The sequence below is a fragment of the Rousettus aegyptiacus genome, unplaced genomic scaffold (assembly GCF_014176215.1).
Source record: "Rousettus aegyptiacus isolate mRouAeg1 unplaced genomic scaffold, mRouAeg1.p scaffold_m13_p_3, whole genome shotgun sequence".
Taxonomy (NCBI): domain Eukaryota; kingdom Metazoa; phylum Chordata; class Mammalia; order Chiroptera; family Pteropodidae; genus Rousettus; species Rousettus aegyptiacus.
This window is the reverse complement of record NW_023416306.1, coordinates 152854917-152867450: the sequence shown is the minus strand read 5'-3', so window position 1 is coordinate 152867450 and position 12534 is coordinate 152854917. Positions and strand designations below refer to the sequence as shown.

At 37.3% G+C, this 12534-nt stretch overlaps 1 protein-coding gene across 5 annotated transcripts in view; it reads left to right on the top strand.

Moving 5' to 3' along the window:
- The first annotated feature begins 2 nt into the window (after positions 1–2).
- AREL1 (apoptosis resistant E3 ubiquitin protein ligase 1) overlaps positions 3–12534 on the top strand; it is a 37608-nt gene continuing 25076 nt past the window's right edge. For 2 of the 5 annotated variants that reach the window (XM_016134355.2, XM_016134357.2), the window contains exons 1-2: positions 3–166; positions 11758–11832. The gene's annotated coding sequence lies outside the window, so the exon portion shown is untranslated. The remainder of the gene's footprint in view (positions 167–11757; positions 11833–12534) is intronic. The other 3 variants (XM_016134356.2, XM_016134353.2, XM_016134354.2) reach the window with 2 other exon arrangements.

Below are 12534 nucleotides of genomic sequence, written 5' to 3'. Positions count from 1 at the left end.
GCCACTTTGGGAAACGGAAAAGCCTGGAGCCGGTTCCCAGGCGGGGCGGAGGTCTGTTCTTGGATCTCTTGGAGGGAAGGTCGAGGGCTGGTCTTCTGCCGTGGGTTGCTGTCGTCTTTCAGGGCAGCAGACCTGGGACGTCGCCGCGCTGCACCCTCCAGGCCTGGTAACGTTTCTCTCCACCACTTTTGCACAGAAAGACCTGCGTGCATGAGAGTTCGAGAGAGGACAAGGGTTGGGGTACGGGGGAGACTGAATTCTGGATTGCCCAATAGTTTGAGGAAACACATTCTCCTCATCCTGCAGCACTGGACGTCAGGTCTCTATCGTGCGGCTCGGAGGCTCTGGTTCCTTTTTGGCTTTCCTAGCCGGCATGGTGCTTCGTGCAGCTAGATGGACGAGGTTTAAGATTCTCCGAGTAAATACCGTCTATTCCTTTCTAAGAAGAGAGGGATGAAGCAGCTTTTGAGGGCCTTCTTTATAGACTGTCTATGGAAAATTGGGGCATAAACTTGCATATGTTGCTAGTTACCAAGCCATGAAAATGGTAGAAAATAATTGATGTTCATTGCGAAGCCTTGGTGTATCATCCTTAATGAAAGGAGAGTTTTTGAGAACAAGAAGGGAGGGATATAGCTTTAATTTTTTGAGTACCCGGTATGTTCTCCAGTGGTTGTAGCCTTTTGGAAAATTTGTCATACGATTTATGAGACTCGTGGACTCTGACGCCCATTTGTGGATTCTCTAGGTGTTGGTGAACTTAAAATTAAGAACCTCTGTCTTATATACTGTACTTGGCACTTTAGTTGTATTGCCTTCTTTGACCTTCACAATAGCTCAAGTACCCTCATTTTACATGAAAGCTGAGGCTTATGCTTTATTCAGGGCTTTGTTTGGGTCTGTTTGATTTCAAAGCCTGTACTTTTATTGCACAAAACTATCCTAGTGTTTGAGATCCAAAAACTTTTTTTGTGCGTTAAAAGAGAAAAAAGCTGCCTACTGCGTAACCCTTACTGTGAAACTGAACTTTGGAGTCTGACAAATGGAGCTAAAATCTATGCTCTGCCTCTTACTAACTATATAGTATTGGGAGAGTTAACCTCTCTGTGCCTCTGTTTCTTCATCTGTAAATTGGAGATAATAATAATAGTACATGTCTTATGGGGATGTTATTAGGTCTAAACTAGTTAAAATGTGAATTCTCTAGAAATGTGCCCACCACAGGTAAACCCTATTAAAGTGTTTTCTAACAAGTATGTGTGTCTTCCAACAAGTATGTGGTGGTGTTGGAATTTTATGCCAGTTGTATTATAATCGTTCTGTGTTGGAACTTTAATGTGTCGATAACCTCAAGAACCTTATTAAGTTTTCAGTTTTTGAAAAGCTCAATTGCAGGGTGATTTCATGTGTTGATTTGAGTATAGACAGTTTTCTTTCTGCTTCTTTCTCTTTTAGGCATGCATGTATTTAGGTAGCTTTGATGTTCACATATCTGACTTTGTAGGCTCTACATTTTTTATGTTGACATAGTTTTTTATTGAAGCATCTACAGATACTGTATGTGCTTCTTGCTGTCACTAGAAGTTCCTAATCTTTTCAGAAAGCTTGTCTGCCAAGCTGTCATTCATGGGTAGAACTGTTTTTTTATTGAAGCTTCTATAAATACTGTATGTGCTTCCTGCTGTTGCTAGAAGTTCCTAATCTTTTCAGAAAGCTTGTAGAGCAAGCTGTCATTCATGGGTAGAGCTGATAGTGACCACTTTTTGACGCATTAGAACTTCTTGGTGATTAGGCAATAAGTTTTTAAGTAAACATGATCAGTTTGTTTATTTTTAACATTTGGAGACTGATTAGTATTATATATGGTTTAGAGGGAAATTGCATATAATTAAGTAGTAATTTGCATTTAAATTCGGGCATTGAAAAACTAGAAAAATACTCTCTTAGTAATGTACTCTTAATTTTGAAATCCATGAACAATAACATTTTAAAAAAGAAGCAGTTCGTAATATCAATTCTGAGACTTTTCTCATTTACTTGGTTGTTAATACTTGATTGGGAGCTAAATTAGTGCAGGAACACCATGGGGGTTGAGACCATACTTAGAAAAATATATTTTTGTTGCATTATGACTTTATTGGTCTCTGAGATTCTTATGGTCTAAGATTAAAGTACTCAGATGCTCTATAGCATGTTTTGATAGTGATGGGATTGGGGAGATGGTATTGCTTTGTGCAGTGTGGGAGCAGAAAGTAATTGCTTTTGATTACATACTTGTGAGAAGAAAAAAATGAGTTTAGCCCTTCTCAGCAGTCAAGAGGGTTGTTTTGTCTTTTTCTGCAGTCTTGAAGAGAAAAAATTGCTCAAGGCATTCACCCCACAGTTTGAACACATAATTGGGCTTGGCCTTCATTCCATTCACTAATTGGTCTAACCTACTAATTTAAGTTGATAACAATTTTTTAAATAAAATTATGGATAGTGAAAGATTCTTTAAAGAATATCTTGTATTTCAGTGTTGAAAAGTTAAAGGTAAATTCATTTTTATGACCATCAGAGTAAAAAAATAAATTCACAGATATTTTTATTATCAAGTTACAGTTTTTACACTTATTTTTATGTCTCATGTGACTGGAGTTATTTTCCCAACAAATATTAGTGGCTGTTAATTATTTTTCACTGAAGTTGCCTCCTAAATGTGGTAGCATGGTATATATACAGCCTTCTCTGCTCCTAAGGTGTTGATATTTAATTCATTTGTAAAGATGCCTCAGAGGAACATCACTGCTGAATAGTCACTCCTTCAGAAGGCATTTATTGGGGGCCCATTCTGCCCTAGGCAATGTGATAGTTACTCTTCAAGAGCTCAGACCTGTATTGGAGAAAGATTTGTGAACAGATAAATTATGGTAGGTGGTTGACAAACATATACAAATTAAAATATTTTAGAGGACTTATTCTACCTGTTCATCTTTCTGAAAGTAGTCCAGGTCAGAGTGCTGTTGTGTAATATTTGTTTAATACTAGAACATGCCACAAAACAGGTCAAATTGTATGACCTTAGTGGATTCTAGTATATCATTTCTTTTTGAATGACTTTGGTCATTAAATAGCTTAGGTTTAAGTTTCAGTTTTCTTCTATCAGTTTCTTTCTCTTTGAAGAATTCATGAATGTTTAGCCTTCACTAATACTGTGTTGTATAGTTTTCAAACTCTTGAGGTTGTTTAACTTTATTGCAGTTTGCGTCTGTGTGCACATGCGTGTGTGTGTGTGCACATGTGTGTGCATGTGCACATGCCTGAGACCTTGTTATGGTGTTATATCACCATGATGTTTTCCTGGTAGGACTCTTGAAGTCTTGAAGTCTGTTCTACAAATTACGGTTTAATAGAGGGAGATGAGTATTCTTTTACTTAATAGAAGCCAAATAGTCAAGATAGATATATATTTTGTCAGCCTGAATTAAACAGTACCATATGATTTTAATGTGAATTTTTGTTACCTTGAATAGTTGAGGAATTTGTACCATGTTTTTCAGAGCTTGTAGCTGAAGCATTCATTTCAGTGTAGTTTGCTTGTTGGTGTTGAGATGCTAATAGTCAACTTCTGTTCATTGTATTTTCTATTCATTTTCCTTTTTGGCCAGAGATTGGTTAAAGGTAATCTAATAATAATATAGGTCTTACATTTTCTATAGTGTCCTGTTGCTTTTATCCAGAGATCCAGCCAAGGCTGTTTTAATTCCTCTCTTGTCCGCTTAGGAAGTTTAACTCCAAGGGTCCTGGTGTATGTAATGAAGAGAAAACAGTTAAAACCTCCCAGCTGTGATCTAGTTTTTCATGTCTTAGTGAAGAAGGAAACCCAGCCAGGCTGCATAAATGGTTCGTAGAAAGGAATTGAAAAGGATTTGAAAAAACGATTCAACCACACATTACCTGAATTGGGGCAGTAACTAGGAAGGCATGATCAGAATCTTAAAGGGGAGTAAGAGAGAACACGAAGTGGGGAATCATATGTAATTTTATTTTGGAATAATTTCAGATAGTATAGAGAGTTCCTGTATACCTTTCACCCAGCTTTGCTGTAATCTTAATGTCTTACATAACTGTGGCTCATTTGTCACATCTAGGAAATTAACATTAGTACAGTACTATTATCTGAAATACAGACTTTTTCTATTTCACAAGTTTTTTTCACTAATATCCTTTTTCTGTTCTAGGATCTAATCCCGGATACCACATTGCATTTAGACCATGTATAATTTTGATAAATAGGTTGGGGTTTCCATGAGCTTTTTCTGTGCCATGTATGTGGTCCAGTAATCCCCTCTGACCAGTGCTGAAGAGAGAAAGTCATTGACCATGAGAATAAACAAGACGGCATAGGTAGTGTTTTGTATCCCTTGATTCCAAAACACTGTTAACTCAGTGGAAGAGTTGGCTTTGCTCCCGGAAGGGTGGTGTGAAGTTTCCTGAGAAGCTGAGAGCTGATCCTGAATGAGGGGCCCTTCCTGGGCTCCACCAGCACCCTGTGCTCACCTCATAGATGTTACTACATGAAACTATTACCAGTTATTTGCTTATCTATCTTCTTTCCTAAACTGTGTTTCTAAGGAGTCAGGGACTCTCTTACTCATTTTGAAATCCTCAGGGTTATTACTATGGATATCAATACACATTGAAGACATTAACCCTTGCTTTGGTAACATTGATTATTAGGTCAATGGAAGTTTTGTTTTGAATACTGTATGTGTTGTTTCTCCTTCAAATCAAGCCATCTAATAGTGACTTTTACTATGTATAAATTATATCTCATTTATATGCCATTTCTGTGGCTAGTTGAGTATGTCTTCCTAGAATCTTAAACAAAGAGCAAAAAAAATGCTCATTTAAGTTTGCTCTTCTTTTTGATTATATAAATAATTTTCCTTAAAAAATAGTTGTAGAATTGAAAGTAACGGATGGCAATAGAGGTAGCAATTTTGTTAGCTTTTAAGTATATGTGTAACAATTCCAGTTCCAGCCTCCTGGGCTGTGGATCTGGCTGTTTGCCTGCCACTTCATGCACAGTTAATGAAATAACAACTTCCTAGACTTATTGAGGGAGACGGCTTGTCAGATTCAGAGAATTAGTTTAACATTTTTCCTGTTATCGCCAAGATTCATTGGCCCAGGGTCACCTTAGCATAAAAGCTGCCATGGTATGGGAACACAGGGGCCCGTCCTAATTCTGTGGATCAGGCACAGTAGTGTCAGTTTGGTGAGTAGAAAAAACATCAGGATAGGAGGGAGTTGTAAATCGAAACTACTGTTTTCTTGATTTAGACTAAGACTGTGAAAGGGGCATAGATGAACCAGTTTTCTGTTTTGTTTTTCTCCAGACATCTTACAAAGTTACGAAACGAGCAACAATAAACTGTCACTTCTCTCTGTTTTCCTCATATTAGCTTCGAATCCATTTTTCTGATTTCTCTGTAGTGTGCTGAGAATGGTAAACTGTATTTGGGGTGAGGGTGGGGTGGGGCTGGCAGTTGAATCTAAACTGTGCTTTCACATATACTGTTCATTTTGAGTCTGAAGTATACATTTTGAGTATAAAAACGTGCTATTATCTTGGTGAACTTAACCTTTATAGGCCTAAATTTTCTTTTAACCAGTGAGTGAGGGTACCTTTTTCCAGCCTCCTATGAAGTTAGAATGACTCAGTATGGTGAGAATGATCTTATAAAAGCTTCTCTTTAAAGCCAGAAGGGTAAGTAGTTCATTGTCCTTGGCTTAATTCGAAGGTGCATACTCTTGGTTTTGGAGGGGTCCAGAGGTTTTATATCACTTTGAGGAGAACTGAGGGACTAAAATCCTGGCTAAATTTAGAAATGCCATTTATTAGTTTGAAGCAGGGGAAAATCTCTTAAAAGATAAAAATCCTTCAAAATTCTGAAATAGACTTAAATAGTGCTTGCTAGTGTGGGAAGCTGAATTCAACAGAAAGGGCTAATAAAACTGAATAACTAATCATGAGAAGTGGAATTCAGGAGTTTTAAAACTCATTAAAATTTTTGGGAAGAGATTTTCTTTTGTGAAACTTTTAGATAAAACTAGAAGAAAACAGAAGAAAATCTTTATGACCTTGAGTTAGGCAAAGATTTAAAAAAAAAAATAGGACACAAAATACACTATAAAAGAAAAATTTGGTAAATTGGATTTTATCAAATTAAAAACATGTCTCTTTTTAAACAAAACTATTAAGAAAATGAAAAAAGAAGCCCTAGGAAATATTTTCCAAACATATTTCTAATAAAGGACTCATATTCAGAATATATAAAGAGGTCTTACAACTCAATAATAAGATAAACAGCTCAATTTTAAAAAATGGTAAAACATTGAGATACCAAAGAAGGTTCACACTTAGCCAAAAAGAGTATGTAAAGATAATATGGTTGATAAAACAATATTGTTAGTCCTTAGGGAAATGCAAATTAAAATCGCAATGGGATACCACTTCACACTTGTTAGAATGGGTAAGATTTAAAAGATTGATAGTGCCATTGTTGCAGGACCCCCTTGCTGATGGATTCCATTGCTGGTGGAAATGCAAGGTGGGATAGCCACTCTGGAAAACAATTTGACAGTTTCATATAAGTTAAATATATACTTAACATATGATGCAAAAATTCCACTCTTAGTTATTTACTCAAGGGAAATGAAAACATGTTCACACAAAGACTTGTACTTGTTCATAGTAGTTCTATCCATAATAGCCCCAAACTGGATGGAACTCAAATGTCCTTCAGCTGGTGCTTGGGTAAACAAATTGTTTTATGTCTATGTAATGGCCTACTACACAGCAGTAAAGAGAAGTGAACTACCGATACATGTAACAGCATGTACAGATCTAAAAATCATTATGTCCAGTGAAAAAATGCCACACATGAAAGACTACATTCTGTATATGATGCCATTTATATGACATTCTGTATAAGGCAAAACCATAGTGATAGAAAGCACACCAGTTTTGTGCAGCGAGTTGGAGGAGGGGGCTGACTATAAAGAATCATGAGAAAACTTTGGGAAATAATGAATGTTTTATATCATGATTGTGTTTTATATCATAACCGTATACAGTTGTCAAAAGTCTTTAAGTTGGTGACTTATTATATATAAATCAAAGCTGATTTCGACAAGAAAATTTTTTGACAGTGATTTATGCAGGATTAGAGAATGGATTCAGATTAGTTTGGATCTGATTTTGTTATAGGGACTGAAACAATATCGAAATAATAGTATCACTGAATTGAGTTGCAGAGAGCTTACTAGTTATTAGTGTTTGGTCAGGTTTAGGTTATAATTTTTATTAATGAAAACAGATGGAAATAAGATAAAATTTTTATTTGAAGTTGCTAGATCAGGAAATGAGAGTTCTAAGTAAAGAAAAAAGCCTTGGGGAGCTAATTTTGAATCCCCCCCCCCCGGCTTAAATTTTTACTTGGTCTAATACTGTTGACTACAAATTTCTAGAAATAATCACTCCCTTTTGCCCCCAATAAACCACTTTTACAATTTTTGTCTTCTGATTGTTACTTCTCATTCTTTGTTAGCTCTTTTTTGGCCGGGTGGAGTGGGAGGAGAGTACATTTAAGATTGGTCCCCTTAGGATTCTATGATTAATCATTTTCTTGGTCACTCAATTGTCAACTAGGTGACTATAGGCAAGTTATTAGCTCTCTGTGCCTTTATTTCTTTATAAAATATGGATAATAATGATTACCTTATATGATTGATGGAGAGTTAAATGAGATAATACATGAAGTACTTCAAACAGTGCTGGCCTATAATACATTCTCAAAACAGGTAGATTCTTGTTCTTAGCATCATACTTGGAAAAAACCCAGAAAACTTTGTATTTTGGATTGCTGCTGTCATTGTTTCCAAAGGGAATTCATTTGGAAAATGAGCTAGTCCCTCAGGTACACCTAGTGCCTTCTTCCTCATTTATTGCAGGTTAGGCTGCCATGGCTCGGGTACAAACTGCAGTCATAACCAGGCAACCCAGCAGCCTGTTTTGCACATAGAGCCATATCTCTCGAGGCACTCCTGTAGTGCTGAGACACCTGGGAAAAGTTTCCAGTCGCAGTCTACCTTTCCCTTACACTCTAAGTCTGGCCCCACCTAGAGCAGCTGAGCAGCTGAATTCCTTCTGTCACCAGACAGTTGGCCAGCCATCTTGTTAACGTCATGAGTAAGAATTTACAGACAGTGAAGGTAATGACGCAACAGCTCAAGTTTATTGGAAGCAAAAGTACACTCTTAAAAGCCCCTGACTTTTTGTGAGTTTGGAGGTTTTACATGTTCATGTAACTAAGGGGTGGAATATTCATGATCTTGGGTGGTCTCTTCATACAAAGAAGGTGGTTTTTCTTGGAATCAGGGAGATACCCTTTTTCTTGCCATATTTGGGTTTTACAGAACTGTCATGGCATCAGATGTATGATGGGTATAGTGTTAACTGTAATGCTAATTTGTTATAATAGCTGTAAAATAAGGGAAGAATTAGGCCAAAGGTGAACTGGGCCTGATCTGCACATGTGTCTTTGTGGGAAAGACCACCTGTGTCTCTGGGTCAGGATGTCGTGGACTTTGAGCCCCTCTAAGGGCCTAACAGGGCTCATGGTGACCACATCTATGCCTCTGTGGGTTTCTCTCATTCCTGCTCATAAATGTCTGCTTACCCTAACTTTTCTTCATTTTACATCTGAGGCAACTGAAGAGATGTTAAGTAGCTTGTCAATCAGTGGTAAGTCTCATGCTCTCGACCACTACACTGTACTCTACTTGGAGTCAGTCACTGTAGTTTGGTTCCAGGTGCTGTTTCTAGACACCGTGCATTCATAATGCTGAGCTTTCCATCACTCCCTTTCTTGACTCAGTACTTTTACTTACGCTGTTCTTTCTGCCTAGGATACTAGTCTTTTTTTCCCCTGCCTTGCCAGTGCTTACTCATTCTTAAATAACAGCTCTATTGTCTCTCCTGTGAAAATTTCCCCACTCTCTCAGACAAAGTTACCTCTTTCCTTCCTTTGCCTCACCACACATTATTATTCTTTTGTGGTACTTGCCACATAAATTGTCCATTTCTCAGCCTGTCTTATTTATCTTGTGACTTTAGCTTTTGGCATATAGTAAATGCTCAAGAAATATGAAATGAAGAATGAATGATACAGAAGAATCTAAAGATGTTGATAGTGAATTACAGTAAGTTTCCTATGTTTTAGCATATACTATGTTTTAGTAAATTATTTTCGTATAAATATCTAAGGATGAGGGAACATAGAAAAAATAGTTCTATTTAAAATGTGAGTATATAAGATGGGTGGTAATGGGGTAATAGACTAGAAATTAAGTGGGAGTTATACGCTTTTCACATTTTTCAGCTCAGGTACCTCTAGCAGAAGAGGAGAGTGGGTATAGAACCCTGTGGGGGCTGAGAACAGAACCGCAAGCAGCCTTTCTGCCTCTAGTACAAAATGTCTATGAATACTTTGAACATATCCATGTTTTATCTTCAGAAATTCATGCATATTTTCTATTCTATTTTGTTATATATGGATTTGTTTCAACATGAGAATGCTTTCTTCTCCTCGCCCCCCTCATTCTCTAGGAACTAGATGCTTGCTGCAGGAACATATGTCATTTATCCTCTGACTTCTGGCACATTCTGGCATGCTCCAATGCCCAAATCTGGGAAGCAGGGATGGGGTTATAGTCTAATGCGGCAGCATTCTAGCTTTCTGTGATTTGGAGGATTGTCTACTCAGGAGTATTATGTCATGGAACTGAGGAGGGTGAGCTCATCCTGTTCTGACTAACGCGGCTGTTCCTGGAAGGCTGCAGTCAGTTGGAGGCACCTCATTACCAGATCACTGGGGACTAGCTGGAGAGAGTTCACAGAAGACCCACAGGAATGATTAAGAGACTGGAGGGGCTGACTGATGAGGAAAGAATATAAATGAAAACTGTATAACTTGGCTGAACCAAGATAGCAGGAATACACGACTGTATAAATATCTCAAGAGTATAAACTTGATGGGGAAGGGCAATCTTTTATGGTGGGACTTTGGGGTAGGGAGAATAAACCAAGGGTGAAATTAAGCAAAGGAAAATATAAACTAATAATCTGAAGTATCCGATGGTAAACTTGATTTCTTGGAACCTCCTTAGTTAGACCCCTAACCTGTGGCCCTTTTGCTGATTGAATGATTTGTTTTTTTAATTTGATTTACCTGGACTCATGGCTGGTGCTTCTGTGTAGAGAATGCTGGAGACTACATCTCACCAGGGCAACATCTTTCTTTTGTCCTGTCTTGTTTTGTGAACTCGGCGGGTGATATTTGGAACTCCTATGTGCTGCCACTACCTCTTTATTCACCAGAATTCTAAGTGGACTTTCATGTCATTTTTTCACAGCTTTTTAGAATAGCACTTTAAAAGTAGAGACTGAATCCGTGATATTTATTACAATAATTTTAGAAACCCAAATATAGTACTTAGTTCCTGAGGTACTGGTTTTAGTAGATTATAACTTTGATGAAATGCAAGTATGCTTGTATGAAACACGTACTTTGGGAAACGATTATATAAAATTCATATTTGGGGCATGGGAGGGATAAAGCTTTTAAATAACAGTTGAAATTAGCCAGGAGAAATATTTGCATAATGTCGGGAGTTTTATAGCTCTTTTCCTAAGAGGGTATAGTAGAACCGAAAAAATTATTTTATGCTTTTTTGATTTATTAAAATGAGTTCATTTATATAAGGCAGTTATACAGCTTTAAGACTAAACTGCTACACCAGAGATTAGTAAACTTTTTTGGTAAAGGATCAGATAGGAAAACTCTGTAGGCCATATATCTCTGCTGCAGCTACTCAGCTCTGCTGTGGTAGTGCAAAAGCAGTCACAGAGAACATGTAAACTATTGAACTTGGCTGCATTCTTTTTTTCTTTTTCTTTTTCTTTTTTTTCTTTTTTTAACAAAAACAAGTGGCTGTCTGGATTTGGCCTGCAGGCTGTAGTTTGTCAACTCCTGCTCTAGACCCTTGCTCCTGAAGGCATGATTTGTAGACCAGCAGCATCAGCATTACCTATGAGCCTGTTAGAGGTAATACTGACTGCCCTAGAGTCTAGACCATGCTTCTCTAATTTTAACATGCCTAGGAATCACCTGGGGGTGGGATACAGGCTCTGAGTTACACTCCGAACACTGTACTAGCCACTGAGAGGCAAAGATGTGTAATACACAGTCAGTGTCCTCAGGGAACCCACAATCCATTAGGAGAAACTACTGTAAAAACAAATAATTATAATACAGACTAATAATGGCTATAATAGAGGTATCTGCAGATAGGTGTATAACAACGAATGAGGTGGTTGGTCCTGCCCTGTGTGGGGGAAGCTTTCGGAGGGGCCTTGGAAAGGTGGCAGTGCTTGAATTGAGTCTTGAAGCTCATTAGAGACACTGAGGCATTGAGGTTGGGTGGGGTGGGTGGTCAGGTAAAGCGTGGTAGTTCATGTCGGGGCACAGTAAAGATGATAGAACTAGTAGTTATTCGATTTAATAAGGAAATAGCTGATCACAAGGTTGGAAGCCCACTAAGATCACAATGAGTAGATATAAAAGTTTAGTGCATTCTATTTAGCTAATTTTTTGATGTTGTTTTTTTATTTGGTAAAAAGATAACTTGCCTAATCTTTTCTTCTTTTAGGAAAAAAAGTATTTTCCAGAAATAGAAAATTTTTATATGTTCTCGCATCATTAAGAATTTGGAAAACACTAAAAGGTACAGATAGAAAATAAAAATTATTTATAATTCCATACACCAGGAGATGGCCACTGTTAACAGTTTTGCATTGTTCCACCCAGTCTACTTTATGTAATGTAATATTTCAAAAATTGGGTTCATACTATGTAAATAATTTTTGCTTGCTTTTTCACTTAACATTTTATTTGTGAGCATTTCCTTGTGTTATTATTCTTTAAAAGTGTTATTTTTAAAATGCTTATATAGCATTCTAATGGATCTCTTATAGTTTATGTAACTTCTCTTGTTTGCAGATCTTTTAAGCTGTTTCCAATTGCTAGTTGACCCAGGTTTTGGCTCATGTACTTGGCAAATCTATCACCATGTTTTAAAGTAAATACATATACTTATTTATTTTTAATTATAAAAGTTTGCCAACTTGTTTGATCTACTGGCCTTCACTCATTCTGTTCTTGTGCTCTTATTAGCATTTTGTGTTTTCTTTCTTGGTTTCCCATGGTAGAAAGGCAGTAGAGTAGTCATTAAAAGCATGGATTCTGGGTCTGGACTGACTGGGTTTGACTAAGCTCTACTACTTATTGAGTGTAATCTTGAGAAAAGGTCTCAATTTCCTCATTTCTCTTCACCTTGTTGCCAGACCCATTAAACTGAAACCTGGCATGTGGTTATGATGAGGCTCACTCTAAATCTGAGCTCTAGTTTGCTTATACTGAAGGGTTG